The sequence below is a fragment of the Myotis yumanensis genome, unplaced genomic scaffold, assembly GCF_028538775.1.
Source record: "Myotis yumanensis isolate MYYU_CA2020_CCGP unplaced genomic scaffold, mMyoYum1.0.hap1 SCAF_1, whole genome shotgun sequence".
NCBI classification, from domain to species: Eukaryota; Metazoa; Chordata; class Mammalia; order Chiroptera; family Vespertilionidae; genus Myotis; species Myotis yumanensis.
Window position 1 is genome coordinate 144,328,116 of NW_027223752.1, and position 22,344 is coordinate 144,350,459.

Sequence of the window (22,344 nt, forward strand, 5' to 3'; positions counted from 1 at the left end):
TCAGAATGGCCATCATCAACAAATCAACAAACGACAAGTGCTGGAGAGGATGTGGAGAAAAAGGAACACTTGTGCACTGCTGGTGGGAATGCAGACTGGTGCAGCCACTATGGAAGGCAGTATGGAGGTTCCTCAAAAAATTGGAAATGGAACTCCCATTTGACCCTGTGATCCCACTTCTAGGAATATATCCCAAGAAACCAGAAACACCAATCAGAAAGGATATATGCACCCAGATGTTCATAGCAGCACAATTCACCATAGCTAAGATCTGGAAACAGCCTAAGTGCCCATCAGTAGATGAATGGATTAGAAAGCTGTGGTACATCTACACAATGGAATACTATGCTGCTGTTAAAAATAAGGAACTCTTACCATTTGCAACAGCATGGATGGAACTGGAGAGCATTATGCTAAGTGAAACAAGCCAGTCAATGAAGGAAAAATACCACATGATCTCACTCTTTCATGGATAATTAAGACCATTACAAACTTTTGAACAATAATAAATACAGTGGCAGAGCTCTCTCAAACTGATTGTCGGACTGCAGTGGGAAGGCCAGGGAGGGTTGGGGGACAGGAGGGAGGGGAGTAAGAGATCAACCGAAGGACTTGTATGCATCCATATAACCATAACTAATGGACATAAGACACTGGGGGGTAAGGGAGGGCAGGGGCTTGTTAAGGGTGGGGGGGAAAAAAGGACACTTATGTAATACCCTTTGTAATACTTTTAGCGAAAAATAAAAAAAATAAAAATAAAAAAAATAAAATAAAAATGGTTAAGATGATAATTTTTGTTATGCATATTTTACCACAATAAAAAAAATCCTCCCAAAAAACATGTAGTACAACCTAAATATATATAATTTTTATTGGTTAATCAACTTTAATAAAGCTAGAAAAAGAGTTCAAGGAGAAAATACCAGAAAAATATAAGAAAAGCAATTACATACATTGAGGAAGTTCTGGTACTGCCTTGAATAAATAATGCAGTTGCATCAAGCTTTTTGATTATGGTATGGAAAATCTATATCTCATGCTCAGCAATGCAGCAAGCCTGAGACAGACAGCCAGTGTAAGAAAAGAAGTCAGGCCACCCACAAAATTTCATGTGGAATAAAGCGTGATTATAGTCACTTAAAGAGTAAAAGTCATATTTTCTAATTTTTTACTCTAAGAGTTGAGACTTATCTATCATCCTAGGATTATAAAAATTTAGGCAAGGAAGCACCATTTTTATAAATAAAGAATACTGATCCCAGGTGAAAGTAAAGGATTTACCCCAAATCACATATGCTTCTCTGGACTGTGGGTCTCATTGAGTCAACAAATTTGCATTCAGTGCCTAATAGTGCCAGACATTGTGAGTTATTGGGACTATAAAGATGACTAGGACACTTGGACCCTGCCCTCCTAAGAATGCACATTAAGGAGGGGAGTAGACCTCATCAATGACCATAGTGTAATGTGATGAGTGCAATAATACAAGCGTGCACTCACTTCCCTGGCAGTACAGAGAGTGATCATCTCTGTCTCAAGGATTCTTTATGAAACAGAGTAGAAAAGAATTCATAAAAGAGGTTACTCTTTAACCAGATCTCCATTCAGTAAGTAAATCAGGGAGGAAAGGCGGCCTCAAACAGTAAGAATTTCAGGGTAGCTGCTGCACTCAAGGATCAGGGCAGTTGGAAGTGAGTAGGAGGAAAAAATGGAAAAAACGTGCAGTTGGGAGGGAAGGCAGGATTCCAGATGTCTAATGACCTCATGCTAAATCACTTAGATTTTATTGTGGAAGCCACAAAGGCAAGACATTCAAACTGGGGGTAGATAACTCTCACAGTCAGAAAGATAACTCTCACAGTGCTCTGGAGGATGGGTTACAAAGGAAGAAACGGGAGCATGGAAGACCCATCACAAAGCTATGGCCGTGGTCAAGTCGCTACTTTTTTTTCTTTTTCCAACTAAGGCCTTGAGGTTTGTGATTTTTCACCCTCCGGTACAAAACAGAGATATCAAATCATGACAACTACTGTTGTTGTTCAATGTTGATCAGTCCTTGGCTTCTCTTGATGCTTATAGCTCCACTCCGTCCTCACAGAAAACAGAGCCTTCCTTTCCCTTTCCCTCAAATATACCAAAATTTTCTCTGTGTCCTACTCAGGGTTCACTGGTACACAGGGACTGCTGCTTTCGGGAGAACAAAAGTTGAATCAGATCTGACCACTCACTCTATTCTCCCAACCCTTGCATTTCAGCTTCTTTTCCTAGAGTGCATGCAATAGTATACAAATGGGAACAAAGAGTACACAGGTTTGCATCTGAATGTATAGATCTGGAAGGCATCTGTAAAGCATGAAGCCATGGAAAGAATCAAATTGCCCAGGAAAACATACAAAGCAAGAAGAAAAGAAACTTAAAGGGTGGACAGAGGGTTGAAACAGAGGGCAAAGGAAACAAATGAACAGCATGCTAAGGTATTTGGTAACTTTCTGGTATAACCCACAAGGGCAGCCACAGGTATGAAAGGTCCTTCAATCATCCAGGGTCAAGCTATTCTTCAAGATTAAAATTAGCCTGTGGAAAGTGCAAATTGGTACAACCTGTCTAGAGGGTAATTTGATAATAGCTATTAAAATATTTGACCTAGCAATTCTACTCTTAGAGATTTATCCTATAAACATATTAGCACATTTGTAAAATTGTTTAAGTAAAAACATGTTTATGATAGCCCTGGCCAGGTAGTTCAGTTGCTTGGAGTGTTGTCCCAATGTGCCACAGTTGCAGGGTCGGAGCATGTACAGGAGTCAATCAGTAAATAAATGCATGAATGGGTGGAACAACAAATTGATGTCTCTCTCTCTCTCTCTCTCTCTCTCTCAAATCAATCAATAAATAATTTTAATATGTTTATTATAGTTTTATTTATAATCAAAATATTAGAAAATCTAAGGATCCTTTAAAAAGAATTAAATACTATGCAGACAAAAAATTTTTTTAAACCTATATGTGGTGATATGAAAAGATAGACCCAAGATATATCATTAGGTTAAAAAAAAAAAAAAGCCCTAGCCAGTTTGGCTCAGTGAATAGAGCATCGGTCCACAGACTGAAGGGTCCCAGATTCAATTCTACTCAAGGGCACATACCTCAGTTGCAGGCCAGGGCCCGTGCGGGAGGCAACCAATCTATGTTTCTCTTTCACATCGATGTTTCTCTCTGTGTGTCTCTCCTCCTCCCTTCCATTCTCTCTAAAAATCAATGGAAAAATATCCTCAGGTGAGGATTAACAAAAAATTAAATTAAATTAAAAATAAAAAAGATGTGCAGAAAATTATATAAAGTATGTTACCATTTGTGTGAAAAAAAATAATGTATAAAAATGCTTGAAATATCTCTTGAAGGATACTCAATAAATTGACAATGGGGTCTGAATAGCTAGGCAACTAGAAGAGAAGAGTGCTTATGTTTCACTGTACACCTTTTATAAATTTTCTGAAATTTTATATCATGTGTATGTAATACCTGTTCAAAAAATAGTTAAATTTAAAAATAAGCAATTATAGGGTGGCAGATTAAGTGGAAGCTACACTGACATTCTCCCAGGACCAAACAGAAGTACACTAAATAAATAGTAAGAAATGAATTAATAACTTGAATAAATGATTGAATAGCATAACTTGGCAATGAAGTCTCCCTTGATCATCCTATATAATAAAAAGATAATATACAAATTAACCCTAAACAAGATGGATGCCTACAATCAGGCCGGCAGGGGGGGTTAGTGAGGGACAGCCAAATGACTGAACAAGCAGGCTGCGTGGGGCGACCAGGCTGGCAGGGGGGTTAGTGGGAGACGACCAAACAACTGAACAGCAGGCTGCGTCGGGCAACCAGGACAGCGGGAGGGCCATGAGGGGTGCCCAGGCTGGCAGGGGGGGCAGTTGGGGGCAATTAGGCTGGCAGGGGGGCAGTGAGGGGCAGCTAGGCTGGTGGGGGGGGGCAGTTGGGGATGACCAGGCCAGTGAGGGTGGGGCAGTAAGGGGTGACCAGGCCGGTGGGGGGGGGGGGGGGTTGTTAGGGGTGATCAGGCAGGCAGGCAGGTGAACGATTAGGAGCCAGCAGTCCAGGATTATGAGAGGGATGTCCAACTTCTGGTTTAGGCCTAATCCCGGGGAGTCCCAGATTGGAGAGGGTGCAGGCTGGACTGAGGGGACCCCCCCATGCACAAATTTTGTGCACCGGGCCTCTAGTCCTATTTAAAATAATTCCCCATATCTCCCTTATTATCTTATATTTTTCACCACAGGACTCAGTCACCTGTTATACCATATATATATTTATTTATGGTCTTTCTGGTACTACTAGATTATAAGTTCCACTAGGGGCCCAGTGCGCGAATTTGTGCATCTTGAAAGGAACTGTGGGCCATGAAGCTGCAATAGGCACAGGGGCAGGTCTTGGCCCATCCTCTGCACCCCCGCCCGGTCCCTCCCGCTGCAGCCCCTGGTCCCCTGTCTGCTGGCAACCACCACTCACACCTGCTGATGGTGCTGAGTGATCAGGACCGGTGCCAGGCACCAGCAGCGGGTGTGAGCAGCAGCTCTGGTGCCAGCTGCAGGTATGAGCAGGCCTGGCACTGGCAGTGGGTGTGAGCGAGGCAGGTGCCAGCAGCAGGTGTGAGTGCCAGGTGGGACTGCGGCACGCGGAAGCAAAGAATTTTCAGTAACCACCAGAGGCTCGCCCCGATGACAGCAACCAGCACCCCGCCTTGGTCTGGCACCCCCACTCACCTGCTCCACCATCCCGCTGAGGACAACACCCACCATGTTCCTCACACACCCTCTGGTGGTCAGCACACATCATAGCAAATGGTTGTTCAGTTGTTCAATTGTTCCAGTTGTTCCACCGTTCAGTCTATTTGTGTATTAGCCTTTATTATATAGGATGAGAGCAGAGATGTTGTCTGTGTTTTGTTTTGCATTGTTTTCTCACTGCTAAATTCCCAGTGCACATAGTAAACATTCAATAAATATTTAAGCAACTTTTTAAATAAATCTACCAAAGGGTAGTATAATAATGCCACCCCAAAATATTCCATTTTGGTATAAGCATTATTTTGAGCTGGAAGCAACTGAGAAGAAGAAGATACAAGAAAAAAAATTTTTTATGTACTTATCAATAATCACTTTATTTTTTTAATCTTTATTGTTGAAAGTATTACATATGTCCCCTTTCCCCCCCATTGACCCATTCTAGCCTGCCCTCACCCTCCACCCCAGGCCTTCAACAAATAGTTTTTACCTTCATCCTGAAGCAAGACATAAATTTAAAAAGGTCTACCTCCTCTCCTCTCTACCAAGAAGAACAAAGATTAATCCCAAAGATAATGTTAGATCCTTATCTGTGGAGAAAATGCGGCCTATGGAAATAGGGTTCTTGCACAGGATTGCAAGGAAAGCATTCAGGCGATCCATGTATGGATGTGGGGACTTCGTGGTAGATTCATTGTAGAAGCAAAATCAAAGGACTACACCTGGGTTACCAATGTCCCAGCTCTGTGAGTCTGGCTATGGAAAAGTTCAGCCTTTTCTTCATCAGGCCTAGAAGTAAGGCCAGTATCCAGATACTTTGTGCCATTGGTCAGTCCATGTCTGTCCACATCTAGCTAGTGTAGCTGTTCCCAGCTGCGCGCTGGCTGGCACAGTGCCAGGCCCAGGCTTTGGAGCCTGTGTGGCCTGCCGGGACCCAGGTGGCTGCTAAACCCACACGGCTGTTACAGAACATGGGAACAAACAGGGCAAGCATTGGTTACCAAGAGAGAGGCTTATATTATCTCAGGCTTGGGAAAGACAGGCCCTCTCTCAAACTAACCAATCAACTTCCTAATCTTTCTGAGCTTGCATTGGACCCTCCCCCTACCAATCCATCTCCTAGCTCTTCCAGGGTTGTGTCGCTTATCCAATCTGATCCTTTTCCCAGGCTAGACAGAGAGGCCTTTATGGCCGTCATCTTAGCTTCTACTGCACATGCCTCATAGTAGAAGCACCTTCCCCTGCATCACCTTGACTTTTACTGCTCATGTGCTTACCTCCCCAAGTAATGATCCTTTGTGCCTGCTTTAGAGGATTAGGTCCTGAGGGTGGAGAATGCCCTGGAGGTTGTGTGAAGCTGTAACTTCCTAGTGAAGCAAGCAGGCTCAGTACCCAATTCAGCTCCCTAGTTTATTATCAACTAGAGGCCTATTGCACGAAGAGATTCGTGCAATAGGCCTTCCTTCCCCTGGCTGCCGGCACCGGTTTTCCTCTGGCACCCAGGACCCAGGCCTTCGCTTCGGCCTCAGTGGAGAAGCCAAGCCTCTTCAGTCTTCAGTCACCTTCAGTCTTCGCTCAGCGCCTGCATATGCAAATTAACCGCCATCTTTGTGGTTAATTTGCATACTCATCCTGATTGACTGGTGGGTGTGGCAGAGTGACACAAATTTGCATGTTTCTCTTTTATTAGTGTGGATAATAATAAAAGCATAATATGCTAATTAGACCAGACATCCTTCCTGACAACCTTCCGGACGAAGCCAGGAATGCGAGGGAAGGAAGCCAGGGTCCCGGGTGCCAGAGGAAAGCTAGTGCCGGCAGCCAGGGGAAGGAAGGCCTACTCTTGCACGAATTTTGTGCATCGGACCTCTAGTATTTAATAATGTCTATTCCCTTTGCTTCCTTCCTTCATTAATATCTAGCTATCTAAGCTAACAAAAACTTCAATTTAATGCTGCATAACAAATTGTAACTCTTGTTTACTGCTTTTCATGGTAACCCCCCATCACTGCTCTCCCCCACATTTTTCTTTCTTTTGTCTTTTGTCTTTAGCAGAAGATGATATTTAAGCTGAAGTTCTAAGCTCTCTGAGAGTTACTCACTTTTCCTGGATATGTGCTATATGTACATGACATATCCATGTTAATAAACTTCTGTTTGTTCTTCTCTTATTAACCTGTCTTTTACAGGAGTCTCAGCCAAGAACTCAGAGTGTAGAGGAAATATTATTTTTCCTCCCATACACTATCTATCTATCTATCTATCTATCTATCTATTAATCTGTCTCCCTAACCACTCAAAGACCTTAAAGCAATCTTAAACCAGTGGCAACGAGCATGCTTAGTACCCCGATTTTGTGTTCTAAATACCATCTGTCACTAAATAAAAGCAAGACTTCTTGGAGAAATAGCCAATTACAAATCTGAGGCAGAGGGTAGATGGTAAGGCTGGAATAAGTGCTACCATATGCTGTGTCCTGATAAAGTAGAATTCAAGATTTTTCCTAGGAATACTATGCTGCGGTAAAAAAGAAGGAGTTCTTACCATTTGCAACAGCATGGGTGGAACTGGAGAGCATTATGCTAAGTGAAATAAGCCAGTCAGAGAGAAAAGTGACTCGAGAAACCAAGATGGCGGCATAGGTAAACACCAGAAATTGCTGCCTCGCATAACCACTTCAAAAATACAACTAAAAGACAAAACGGACATCATCTAGAACCACAGGAAGGCTGGCTGAGTGGAAATTCTACAACTAGAAGGAAAGAGAAAAGCACACTGAGACTCAGAGGAGGTGTGGAAGTAAAGTGCAGAGGTATGGAGGCGCACGCAGAAAGGGCTGACAACTGAGGACACGGTTGTCTTTTTCAATTGGGAGGGAGTCTCAAGCTCCTGACTGCTCTGAACTCCAGTTCTGGGTGAGTTGCTGGGGACCCAGACTCATATGGGGAGAAACTGGACTGTCTGGCAGCAGGCGGAACTCAAGGGCGGCTTTCTCTCAGAGGTGCTTGCAGAGATTACTGGGACACTGAGACGTGGGGCCTCTTAGGGTAGGACTGAGGAGCAGCCATAGCTGTCTGCTCCCCTGAGACCCCGCCCCACCCAAGCTGTGCGCAGAGGCTTTTGCATATGAAAGGCCTGGCCCTTTGCAATCTGAAAATTACCTAACAAACTGCAGCTGGGTCCTAGAGACCCAGAACTTCCAAAAGAAGGCCCAAGGCTCCACAGCAGCTTGCACTGCTTCACAGCTGGGCCTCATCTGGGCACCTCCAAACCCCAAATAAAGAAGAGGAATCTGCAGATCTCTCCGTAGCTCCTGCTGGGTAGCCTCACGCAGAGGCTAAATTAGCACGTCCTTAGAGATCCAGGAGCCAGTGTGCTCGGTGGTCAGAGTGGGACCATCCAGATTGCAGCTCCTCAGATCCTTAAAGGACACACTCAGGGGGCAGACTCAGTGAGCACCAAAGCCCCACTGAAGCAAGTCTTGCCCCGGAGGGGTGTTTCCAGCACAGAAGTTCTCCCACTGCAGACACAGCTGATTCTCACAGCCAATTGGCCTGGAGGTCAATTCCTCCCAGTAATACCTACAACAATCAAGGCTTAACTACAACAAGACTGTGCATAAAGCCCACAAAGGGGTGCATCAAGAATGTCCACCTCAGGTAATTGGGGAGGCTGAGCCACTTGGCCCTATAGGACACCTAGCACAGAAAGCCACTCTATCAACACAGGGAAGCAGCCAAAATGCAGAGACAAAGAAACAGGTCACAAATGACAGAAATGGAGGAAAGCAAACTACTGGATATAGAGTTCAAATCCACGATTATAAGGTTTTTCAAGAATTTTCTAGAAACCGCCGATAAATTTAGTGAGACCCTCGAGGTTGTGAAAAAGGACCAACTATAAATTAAGCATACACTGACTGAAATAAAGAATATTATACAGAGTTCCAACAGCAGACTAGAGGATCGCAAGAATCAAGTCAAAGATTTAAAATATGAAGAAGCAAAAAACACCCAACCAGAAAAACAAAAAGAAAAAAGAATCCAAAAATATGAAGATAGTGCAAGGAGCCTCTGGGACAACTTCAAGCGTACCGACATCCGAATTATGGGGGTGCCAGAAGAAGAGAGAGAGCAAGATATTGAAAACCTATTTGAAGAAATGATGACAGAAAACTTCCCCTACCTGGTAAAAGAAATAGACTTACAAGTTCAGGAAGCTCAGAGAACCCCAAACAAAAGGAATCCAAAGAGGACCACACCAAGACACATCATAATTAAAATGTCAAGAGCAAAAGACAAAGAGAGAATCTTAAAAGCAGCAAAAGAAAAACAGTCAGTTACCTACAAGTGAGTACCCATACAACTGTCAGCTGATTTCTCAACAGAAACTATGCAGGCCAGAAAGGAGTGGCAAGAAATATTCAAAGTGATGAATACCAAGAACCTACAACCAAGATTACTTTACCCAGCAAAGCTACCATTCAGAATTGAAGGCCAGATAAAGAGCTTCACAGATAAGAAAAAGCTAAAGGAGTTCATCACCCCCAAACCAGTATTATATGAAATGCTGAAAGGTATCCTTTAAGAAGAGGAAGAGGAAGAGAAAGGTAAAGATACAAATTATGAACAACAAATACACATCTATTAACAAGTGAATCTAAAAATCAAGTGAATAAATAATCTGATGAACAGAATAAACTGGTGAATATAATAGAATCAGGGGGTCGCCACGGCGGAGACTTTGCTGGGGCCTCCTTGGGGCGCTGCGCTTGTCCAGACTCGCTTCCGGCCTGCACTTCCCGGCTGACGGGCTGCAGAGTAGGGCGCTGGTGCGGGTCCGGCGCCGTGGCCGCCTTGGGGCCTGGGCCCAGCCACAGCCTCCTCCACCGCAGCAGGCTCCCAGCCGCCGGGCCGCCACCGGCCTATTCCCCCACCAACAGGGACTTCACCTTTGTCTCCTCGGCAAACGCAGAAGACCTCAGTGGTTCAATAGCAGCCCCAGATGTCAAATTAAACCTTGGGTGAGATTTTATTAAAGAATCTACAGTCACTACATTTCTGAGACAAAGAGGATATGGATGTCTTTTGGAAGTTGAAGATGATGATCCAGAAGATAACAAGCCACTCTTGGAAGAATTGGATATCGATCTGAAGGATATTTATTACAAAATCCGATGTGTTTTGATGCCAATGCTATCACTTGGTTTTAATAGACAAGTGGTGAGAGACAATCCTGACTTTTGGGGTCCTCTGTCTGTTGTCCTTTTCTTTTCCATGATATCATTATATGGACAGTTTAGGGTGGTATCATGGATTATAACTATTTGGATATTTGGTTCACTAACTATTTTCTTACTGGCCAGAGTTCTTGGTGGAGAGCCCCTATACTTTTGGTGGTTGGATCATTTGAAGTGGTGTCTACACTTATAAAACTGTTTGATGTTTTTTGGGCTGCCTACAGTGCTGCTTCATTGTTAGTGGGTGAAGAATTCAAGACCAAAAAGCCTGTCCTGATTTATCCAATCTTTTTATTATACATTTATTTTTTGTCCTTATATACTGGAGTATGATCTAAGTCACATGTGAGTAGAAAAAGACAATGTTACCTTTGCGTGAAGGTTGGGAATTCTTGCTGAAGGCATTGAAGAAAAGCTGTTGCTGATAAAATTTTACATGTTCCAGATATAAAGACAGGTTTAAGGCTTTTTTAAAACAATATTTTGTTTTTGGATTTAATTAAGCAATTGCAGTTATCTGGATTTTTTTAAATATATTTTATGGATTTTTTACAGAGAGGAAGGGAGAGCGATAGAGAGTTAGAAACATCGATGAGAGAGAAACATCGATCAGCTGCCTCCTGCACACCCCCGACTGGGGATGTGCCCGCAACCAAGGTACATGCCCTTGACTGGAATCGAACCCGGGACCCCTGAGTCCGCAGGCCGACGTTCTATCCACTGAGCCAAACTGGTCAGGGCTATCTGGATTTTTTTAATCAGAATTCTAAATTCTGTTTGATTCTTCATATTCCAGTCAATAAAATATGAAAGCATTGTGTTTTTTAAAAAAAAAAAAAGAATCAGGGGCATAGAAAGGGAGTGGACTGACTATTCTTGGGGGGGAAAGGGGTGTGGGGGGTGTGGGAAGAGACTGGACAAAAATCATACACCTATGGATGAGGACAGTGGGGGGGGGGGGGGGGGGTAAGGGCAGGGGGGTGGAAACCGGGTGGAGGGGAGCTATGGGGGGGAAAAAGAGGAGCAACTGTAACAATCTGAACAATAAAGATTTAATTTTAAAAAAAAAAAGAAAGAAGCCAGTCAGAGAAAGATAAATACCACATGATCTCACTCATTTGTGGAATATAGTGAACAACATAGGCTGATGAACAGGGACAGATCCAGAGACAGAGAAGCAGCGATCAGACTGTCAAACCTCAGAGGGAAAGTAGGGGAGGGTGGGGGCAAGGGGGAGAGATCAACAAAAGGACTTGTATGCATGCATATAAGCCCGACCAATGGACACAGACAACAGGGTGGTGAGGGCATGAGTGTGTGTGTGTCGGGGGGGTGGGGTGGGGAGAGTTATGGGGGGAATGAGGTCACATATGTAATACTTTAATCAATAAAGAAATTAAAGATTGGGGAAAAAAAAGATTTTTCCTAGGTGCAGTTTATTGTATATCAATTATACCTCACTAAAATTGATGTTTGTCTTTTATTTATTAGGAGAAAAAAGGAGAACTGTCTAAGTCAACAGTTCTTAAAGTGTGGTCTGAAAATATTGAGGGATCTGCAAGGTAAAAACTTACCATAATATTAACAAGATGTTGTTTGCCTTTTTCCATAATTACATTTGCACAGATGATATAAAAACAAAGGTGGGTAAAAATGCCAACCACTTTGCACAAATCAAGGAAATAGCACCAAACTGTGCTTGTAGTCATTATGTTTTTTTATTATCATGCCCTCACAGGAAAAAAAAAAAAAGGATGAAATGATAGTGAAAAAAATAAAGCCATTTTTACTCAAAATCATTAATTGTATTAAATCTCAATATTAATTGTGTATCTTTTCTTATTTTATGTGACAAGTGGAAATAAAACATTTCTGCTACATACCAAAGTAGGATAGTTGCCCCAGGGGAAAGCACTTATGCAATTGCTTGAGTTCTGAACTGAACTTGCAGGTTTTTCATGGAATATCATTTTTACTTGAAAAAACTGACATACATATTATTATTATTTTGATTTGGGTATTTGGCACATTTTCTCAAACATAAATTAAGTGATCCTGTCACTTTAAGGAAAACAACCGACAGTGTTGGTTGCCAGTAATGAAATTTGAGCTTTTAAGCAAAATTTAGAATTTTGAAAAACTTGAATCTGCCACTGTGAGCTTAACAGCTTCCCAATACTTTAGGATTTTCTGATGAGATCAGTAATGATAATAACAAATGTTGATTCTTTTAATATTGTTTACTGAAAAGATCTGCATAATTCGGTAGGCTAGTATTTTCCATGTGAAGAATGCACAATGTGACAAAGTTATGTATGGGTAAAAGATCCATCAAAGTGCAAAGGAGATCAACAGATGATTTCAGAGTCTACATTGCAACTAAATTTTAAGAAACTACCACTAGTCAAATTTTGGTGTGGTATCAAAGAATAATATCTATGATTATCTAAAAAGGCCACTAAAACACTCCTCCATTTTCTGACTACTTCCACCCAAACAAAATATTGCAATAAATTGAATGCAGATGCAAATATGAGTATCCAGCGTCTTCTATTAGGCCAGATAATAAAGACATTCATGAAAATGTAAAACAATGTCTTCTCACTAAATCCATTTTATTTTGGAAAATATAGCTATTCTTATAAAATATGTTTTATTTGCATTAATATAAAGGATTTATTATTGTTATTTTAAAACTAATTGATGAATATATTTTTTTAAGTTTCTCTATTTTAATTTCTAAATAATAAATATAGGTAAACAGAACCTCCAAAATAAAAGTTCAATAATTTATTGTTGTTGTTAATTCTCATCTGAGGATATTTTTCAATTGATTTTTCTTAGGGAGAGTGGAAGGAAGGAGGAGAGACAGAGAGAGAAACATAGATGTGAGAGGGTCACACCAATTGGTTGCCTCCCACACTTGCCCAGACCAGGGCTGGGGATCAAGCCTGCAATCAAAGTACATGCCCTTGACTGGAATTGAACCCAGGACCCTTCAGTTTGAAGACCAACTGAGCCACACTGGCCAGGGCAGTTCAATAATTCTTTTTTTATATATACATCTTTATTGATTTCAGAGAGGAAGGGAGAGGGAGAGAGAGATAGAAACATCAGTGATGAGAGAGAATCATTGATTGGCTGCCTCCTGCACATCCCCTACTGGGGATCAAGCCCACAACCCAGGCATGTGCCCTTGACTGGAATTGAACCTGGGACCCTTTAGTCCACAGGCGGACACTCTATCCATTGAGCCAAACCAGTTAGGGCTCAATAATTCTTGCCCTAACCGGTTTGGCTGAGTGGATAGAGCATCGGCCTGCGGACTGAAAGGTCCCAGGTTCGATTCCAGTCAAGGGCATGTACCTGGGTTGCATGCACATCCCCAGTGCGGGGTGTGCAGGAGGCAGCTGGTCGATGTTGCTCTCTCATCGATGTTTCTAACTCTCTATCCCTCTCCCTTCCTCTCTGTAAAAAATCAATAAAATATATTTTAAAAAATAAATAAATAAAATAATTCTTAAGAGTGAAAAAGTGTCCTGAGACCAAAAAGTTCGAGAACAACTGGTTTTATCTGAACAGAGAAAGTCACTTTAGAATGTATCTGCTTTTTGTTCAGGGAAAAACTCCACGAGTGGCCTTTATTAGTTATGTAAATACATGATGAACAGGCACCTGCTGCTCTGAGAGGAAGGTAAGAGGATCCTTTGTGACCTGAAAAAAGGCTGTTCCTCAAAGCCTGGTACACAGAGGTGGTCACTGTATGTTAATTTACATGGTAACCAAAAACATCCAAGGAGAAAAGTGATCAAACCCTGATCCTTTCCCTGTGAGATTTAATGCCTTTGTAACCACTCTGAAGGTTTGAGTATTGGTGGGAACAAAGAACATAAAAGGATTCAAAGGGGAACTCACCACAAGGGAGAATTCTGCATAGGTGATCCAGGTCCCACACCAGAGCCTAGAAGGCACAGAGGAGGAACAGCTCCTACAAAGTATGAAACTGAAGATGGCAAACCTCTCTGGATCCAACTACCGGATCCAGTAGTTTGGCCTTAGGAATAATGACTGAGCATGAATGTAAACTAGAAGAACTGTTCCTTGAAAGCCACATGTCGGCCTCCATAGAGATCAGGACTAGCAGGGGCATCATTCCTGTGATGGGGACCAGGCCTGGGCTGAACCACTTTTGTGCAGTGATATTACAGAGCAATGATTTAAGGAGCAGCAGCCCTAAACCAGAGCCCACTAATTCAATTTTCTCACTCTTTATCTGATGATGTCTGGGACCAGAGTTTACCCCTTTGGACTGAATAAGCCCCTATTATTCTTGGATGATTGGCTGGGAGAGGACAGCTTCAAAAAAGAAATATTCTGAACTTAATGCACATGTGAGGCCTCAATTGATTAATAGAAAGAAGTTTAAAAAACGGTGCTTTTATTAGCATAGCGAGCTGGCAAACCAGGTACAGTTCTACTAGATGCTGTGCTATGCTGCCATGAACAAGATACAATTCCTGGCTGCCAGGAAAAAACAAGAAAACAGGCACCTGTGTTATATAGAAAAAAGTTCTGTGTTATGAATAAGTACAGAATACTATGGGAACAGGTAGAGGAGTTCTCAACCAAGTCTCAGAGGGTAGGTAGGAGCATATTCCCAAACTGCATTAATCAGAACATTTATCGCTAGCTGGTAAAACAAATAATACCTCAGTGTCAATGATTTAACACAATACATATTTATTGTTTGTTCAGGCAGAGTTCTTGATGGTCTCCTTTAAATGTGTCTCAGGGACTCAGGCAACTTCCCTTTGTAGCCACACCAACTTATAGCTTCAAGGCTACCTAAGCATCAGCCAGCTGGAATATAGGACAGGAGTTGGGTGGAGTGGGAATAGAGAATGTGTTGTGAAAGGGAAAGACACATCAGATACTTAACAACTTGGGTCTAGAAGTAGCACACATAATTTTCATTTATATTCCACTAGAGGTCCAGTGCACGAATTCATGCATGGTTGGGGTCCGGCCAGCCCACCTCGATCAAGGCCAATCAGGGGGAGGAGATGCGGATGGTTGGCAAGCCGGCCCCACCCCCTGGTCGAACTCCCAGTCAAACTCCCAGTCGAGGGTACAATTTGCATATTAGCCTTCTATTATATAGGATTAGCCAGGACTAGCCACATGACCCCACTTAGATGCAAGAGTCATAAGTCATGTAAGTTTCCTGTGTGGCAGGAAAAAAATGAAATGATTTGGTGAACACACAGCATTGTCTCTGTCTCACAGAAGAAGCAATTTCTAAGTTAAAGGATGAGAGGGAGTAAAACAGAAAAGATAAGAGTGGAGAGGTGGAGAGGAGGGCACTGCACATTAAAACCCCAGGGCTAAAGAATCTTGATGTGCTGTGGCTACAATGAAAAGTATCCGGGGAAGGTGTGATAAGCCATGAGGTTGAAAAGGTAAGCAGAGCCTTAGCATAAAGAGTCTGCAAATTTTGATCCCAAGTTGTTGTATTGTGTCTGTGGAAGAGAAGATAGATTTTTAAAAGAATTAGAGTAGTAACTGAGCATATTTGATGATTGTTTAAATGAGGAGTGAGGTGATGAGAGGTGAGAAAGAGGCAAGGATGGTGCCATTTACAGAAACAGACTTCGGAAGGGGGAGAGCTATTTTAAAGGGAAATATGATATGCTTGCGGAACAGCCAAGCGAAACCAGAAGGTATTTGAAAATCTAGGCCTAAAGACAGATCTTAACTGGAGATGAAAGATGCGATAGTCATCAATATAGAGATAGTGCTTGAAACTATAACTGTGGACTATCCAGGGAGAGTGCGAAGAGCCAGAATAGAAGCAGTGATGTGCTATTAAGTGCTTCACAATTAGCTCTCCAGAAAAAGAAGCCCTGATGTGTAGCCTTTGCTGATGTCTATGGTGTAAATACTCCCACTGAGGTCAATTTCAAACTACCAACTTGTCATCACTGAACATGAAGTTGTGAAGACATGCACCCAATTGGTTCTTTTTTTTTTTTAAATATATTTTATTGATTTTTTTACAGAGAGGAAGGGAGAGCAATAGAGAGTTAGAAACATCGATGAGAGAGAAACATCAATCAGCTGCTTCCTGCACACCCCCTACCGGGGATGTGCCCGCAACCAAGGTACATGTCCTTGACTGGAATGGAACCTGGGACCCTTCAGTCCGCAGGCCGATGCTCTATCCACCGAGCCAAACCGGCCAGGGCACCCAATTGGTTCTTGAGAGCTGCTGCAAGCCAGCTTCAGCACACCACAGAATAGGAAAGAGCCTTGCACACAACCCTAGCATGAATATTTAAGGGATAAACAGAACAAAAGAAATCTTGAGCCCTAACTGGTTTGGCTCAGTGGATAAAGGGTCGGCCTGCAGACTGAAGGGTCCCAGGTTCGATTCCGGTCAAGGGCATGTACCTTGGTTGCGGGCACATCCCCAGTAGGGGGTGTGCAGGAGGCAGCTGATCGATGTTTCTCTCTCATCGATGTTTCTAACTCTCTATCTCTCTCCCTTCCTCTCTGTAAAAAATCAATAAAATATATTTTTAAAAAAAAGAAATCTTGAAAGAAAAAAACATCCTAGGAACAACAGGAAAAAAATGCAAGGAGAAACGGTTGACAATTCACATTTACCACCCCTCACCCCCAAAAATGAAATACAATGAAAACCAAACAGGGTCCGTTATATTTAACATCAAGGAGATCATTAGTAACCTTTATAAGATTAGTTTTAATGGAGACAGGTGATAGTGGGCCTAGAAGTTAATGTGGAATCAAGTATTATAAACCAATTTTTTGTTCCAATTTTTTTGCAGATAATTCTTGAACACCAAGAATAGTCAGGGTGGATCCTATTTTCCAAAAGAATATAGATTGGTCCAATCATTAAAAACCATAAGGGAACTCACTCCCCTCACACACATAAATGCCTAGATTCTGTAGTTCTATGCCTCTCACAATGGACCTCCAATAAAGTGGCACCATTTTCCCAGGAGGCATAGAAAAATGTATGGTGTGTGTACCAGGTTGTGCTATTGTCAACCTGGTTGACTGCAAGTGATGAAAAACCGCTATTGCGGACTGGAAAGGTGATTTGTGTTATACAGCAGGTCTTCAGATAACATTACTTCATTCAACATCATTTTGTTATAATGTTGATGAGATGCTGTGGGAATTTAACTGTTGTTCATATCAATTAGTCTTTGATAAAACCAGTCTCATATATCATTTCTCTTAAAGTCTCAGAACCTATTGACTATATTAAGTGAGAACTTAATGTATAGCAATAAAACAATTGGGAACACTGTCACCTGTGGTAACTTGGAAGATAGAAACTGTATCTAAGGTACTTTTAGATTTAGCTGTGGTGATTTCCAAGCAGAATGTTTAAAGCACCAGTTGGAAAAAAATAAAAAATAATAAAGCACCAGTTGGTTAATACTAGCTGTATGTGATAAAGTACTGGCGGGGGGCGGGGGGGGGGGGGGGCGGGACACTATAATTTTCAAGCAGAATTTAGAAGAAATTGAAAATTCAGGACTTGCTTCTCTTGGAAAACAAAACTGTTTCACATCGCCAGCTGATCTGTTGTCAGCAGTGAGAACGTTACCAGGTGTTATAATGGTTGGGTCATGTAGGACCTCCATTCAGCAACCTCAATACTTGAGTTCTGGCTAAGAAAGAATTCACAACCAAGACTCAAACTATAAGAGAAAATTTATTTAGAAAGTCACAGAGATGGAAGAAGGGAGCTATAGGAGAAATGGGCTCAGGAAAGAAGTGACCGAGGCAAAAGCTTAGAGCTTAGGTGAAAGAAAGAGGCAAAGAAAACACGCCTGGGGAGAAGGAAAAGGGGAGGGGCTGGGAGAGGTATGGGCATGGTCCCAGGATGGAGAACGCACTGGGTCCTCAGTCCTCAGGGCTTATAAGGTTGGAAATTTTAGGGGAGATTCTCAATAGACAATGTATCAGCTTTCCAGGTCTGTCCTTTCAGGGTTGTGGTCTGTGCGGGGACAGGAGGTCATTAGTCAATGCAGCTGGTCCTGATGTCAGCCATGGCATCGCTTGTCCGGTTTTGCTGCTTTTCTGGGCCTGGAACTAAAATAAAACTGAGGCCTAGGTGTATTTAATGCAGGTCAGAACCTCATTATCTTGGGGGCTTAATGCTTAAGAGCCATTCTCCAGCCCCTATTTTTGTTCCCCTTCTAAGGCGGTCTAACCCACATGACTTGCAGCATGCCAGGGGAAGAAAGGTCAGGGGATGGTCTGAACCACATGACCAGCGATATGCTAGGGGAGGAATGGTTACCCTGGGGGCAAGGTCCTTGTTTTCCCAGTTTTGCTTGTTGCTACACACAGGGGCTTTCTTCGCTTGTGGCCTTCTGTACCTGGCCTGTCGAATTTGCTCTGCTCGTGTCTGCCTAACTGCCTCCCTCAGATCCAGGCAGCAAAAGATTCTCAGAGTAAAATATAGCCTCAGAGTAAAGATCAAATCAAAGGTTTTGACTGTCAGACTCTTTGCTGAAACTTCAAAAACGTTAAAGGTGGTGCCTAGTAGACACTCTCAGTCAAAAGTGCTTCTAATAATCTTAAGGACATGGTCCCAAAGAGACCTAATCCCAAAATGGTTATGAAAAATTCTAAAGGATGGGCCTGTCTCAAATTGTGGATATGATTTCACCTAATGGAGTGGACTATAAATCTGATACATAGAAAGCCCACAGTTTTTTAAGGGGCTTGTATCAACTCAGACTAAAAGAGATTGAGATTGTCCAAATTGCAAGTAGTCCTTTGGCTCCCAAGTAGGAAACAGGCTGAGGAAACTACTCAGCTACAAACACAGGCTGTTTTTGTTTTTTGTGTTGTTGTTTTTTTAATTTTGTTTTATTGCTTAAAGTATTACAAAGAGTATTACATGTCTCCTTTTTTTTTCTCCCCTTGACCTTCCCCTGGCCTCCCCTACCCCCCAGTGTCTTGTGTCCATTGGTTATGCTTATATGCATGCATACAAGCCCTTCGGTTGATCTCTTAACCCGCCCCGCCCGCCCCCCCCCCCCAACCCTCCCCGGCCTTCCTGCTGTAGTTTGACAGTCTGTTCGATGTTGCTCTGCCTCTGTATCTATTTTTGTTCATCAGTTTATAATGGTCTTAATTATCCATAAATGAGTGAGATCATGTGGTATTTTTCTTTTTATATATATATATTATTGCTTAAAATATTACAAAGAGTAGTACATTTGTCTCCTCCCCCCCTCCCTTGACCTTCCCCCAACCTCCCCTACCCTCCAGTGTCTTGTGTCCATTGGTTATGCTTAAATGCATGCATACAAGTCCTTTGGTTGATCTCTTACCCGCCCCAACCCTCCCCAGCCTTCCTGCTGTAGTTTGACAGTCTGTTTAATGCTGCTCTGCCTCTGTATCTATTTTTGTTCATCAGTTTATAAGGGTCTTATTATCCATAAATGAGTGAGATCATGTGGTATTTTTCTTTCATTGACTGGCTTATTTCACTTAGCATAATGCTCTCCAGTTCCATCCATGCTGTTGCAAATGGTAAGAATTCCTTCTTTTTTACAGCAGCATAGTATTCCATCGTGTAGATGTACCACCATTTTCTAATCCATTCATCTGCTGTTGGGCACTTAGGTTGTTTCCAGATCTTAGCTATGGTAAATTGTGCTGCTATGAACATAGGGGTGCATATATCCTTTCTGATTGATGTTTCTGTTTTCTTGGGATATATTCCTAGAAGTGGGATCACTGGGTCAAATGGGAGTTCCATTTTTAACTTTTTGAGGAAACGCCATACTGTCTTCCATAGTGGCTGCACCAGTCTGCATTCCCACCAGCAGTGCACGAGGGTTCCTTTTTCTCCACATCCCCTTCAGTACTTGTCGTTTGTTGATTTGTTGATGATGGCCATTCTGACAGGTGTGAGATGGTACCTCATTGTTGTTTTGATTTGCATCTCTCAGATGATTAGTGACTTTGAGCATGTTTTCATATGTCTCTTGGCTTTCTGAATGTCCTCTTTTGAAAAGTGTCTATTTAGGTACTTTGCCCATTTTTTGATTGGATTGTTTATCTTCCTTTTGTTAAGTTGTATGAGTTCCCTATAAATGTTGGAGTTTAAACCCTTATCAGTGATAACATTGGCAAATATGTTCTCCCATGCAGTGGGCCTTCTTGTTGTTTTGTACACAGGCTATTTTTTATGGAAAATAGGATATCTCAGAAAGTAGAGCCAAGATCCCTGAAATGGAGCAGGAGCCTCAAAGAGCAATGAACTAGGAAGCCACTTCACAGAGCAGAGCAAGGCCCTAATCAAGGAAGACTCCTGTCCCCAGTGTAAATGCTATGGCTACATGTGTCCAGTTGTATTTCAGAATTGCTATGAACCAATGATTGTTCTGTACATGCTTGGATAAACATAATGTGGTATATACATACAATGGAATATTATTCAGCTTTAAAAAGAAAGAAACTTCTGATACATGCTTTAACGTGAATGAAAACTTGAAGACATTATGCTGAGTGAATTAAGCTAGTCACAAAAGGACAAATACTGCATAATTCCACTCATATGAGGTGATTAGAGTAGTCAAATACATAGGGACAGAAAGCAGAGTGGTAGCAGTCAGGAGCTGTAGGAAGGAGAGGACTAGGGAGTAGTTATTTGATTTGTATAGAGTTTTAGTTTTGCAGGATGAAAAATTTCTGGAGCTAGATGGTAGTGAAGATTGTACAACAATGGGAATGTACTTAATACCACTGAACTGTACACTTAACATAGCTAAAATGGTAAATTTTATGTTATGTATCTCTCTTTTTTGTTAATCCTCACTGGAGGATATTTTTCCATTGATTTTTAGAGAGAGTGGAAGGGAGGGGGAGAGACACGGAGAGAGAAACATCAATGTGAGAGACACATCAATTAGTTACCTCCCGCAAGTTACGTGCCCTTGACCCGAATTGAACTCAGGACCTTTCAGTCTGAGGGCCGATGTTCTTTCCATTGAGCCAAACCAGCTAAGGCTATCTTTTTTTTTTTTTTTTAATCCTCACATGAGGATATGTTTCTATTGATTTTTTAGAGAGGGGTCGAGAGAGAGAGAAAGAAAGAAACATTGATGTGAGAAACATCGATCAGTTGCCTCCTTCATGTGCCTGGACTGGGGATCAAATCCAAAACCCACCTGGCTGAGGGGTTTAGCACGGACCTATGAATCAGGAGGTCATGGCTGGATCCCAGGATGCAGAATCAATCCCCAGTGGGGCACATGCAGGAGGCAACCAATCAATGATTCTCTCTGATCGTTCACGTTTCTATCTCTCTCCCTCTCCCTTCCTCTCTGAAATCAATAAAAATATGTTGTTTTTTTTTAAAAAAAAAACCCACAACCCTTTGATATATGGAATGACACTCCAACCAGGGCTATAATGTATCTATGACAATTTTATAAAGAAAAAAGGAATAGCCACACCCAAGGAGCCTTAGCTACATTCAGGTCTAGTGCAGATTAAAAGACAGTGACCTTCAAGTCTGACATGTGTATAAAAATGTTGCACATATGGAAGGAATGTGAATAATTTGTATCCAGAGCACAGATTTCAATAAACTGTGAAAAAAATGAGCACAAATTTTTTTCATTGTTGGATGTATGTTCCTTTGTTACATGACTTTGCAGCCCCCTGCCAATCAAGAGTTGGAGTCCAGCCCTAACCGGTTTGGCTCAGTGGATAAAGCGTCAGCTTGTGGACTGAAGGGTCCCAGGTTCGATTCTGGTCAAGGGCATGTACCTTGGTTGTGGGCATATCCCCAGTCAGGGGTGTGCAGGAGGCAGCTGATCAATGTTTCTCTCTCATCGATGTTTCTAACTCTCTATCCCTCTCCCTTCCTCTCTGTAAAAAATCAATAAAATATGTTTAAAAAAAAAAAAGAGTTGGAGTCCAGCCCCAGCCAGGTGTCTTAGTTGGTTGGAACATTGTCCCATACAGCAAAAAGGTTGCAAGTTTGATTTCTGGTCAGGGCACATACCTAGGTTACAGATTCGAACCCCGGTAGGGGCATGTACAGGAGGCAACAGATTCATGTTTCTCTCTCTCTCTTCCTCCTCTCCCCCTCTCTCTCTAAAAAAATCAATAAACATATTCTTGGGTGAAGATTTTTTTTAAAAAAGCTTGTATGAGAATGTTGGACTACAGTGGGAAGCCTGGGGAGGGTTGGGGGGGGGGATTGGGAGACCAACTGAAGGACTT

At 42.2% G+C, this 22,344-nt stretch overlaps 1 pseudogene; it reads left to right on the forward strand.

Moving 5' to 3' along the window:
• The first annotated feature begins 4,547 nt into the window (after window positions 1-4,547).
• LOC139018497 (protein YIPF4 pseudogene) lies at window positions 4,548-10,570 on the forward strand (annotated as a pseudogene).
• Window positions 10,571-22,344: the final 11,774 nt, after the last annotated feature.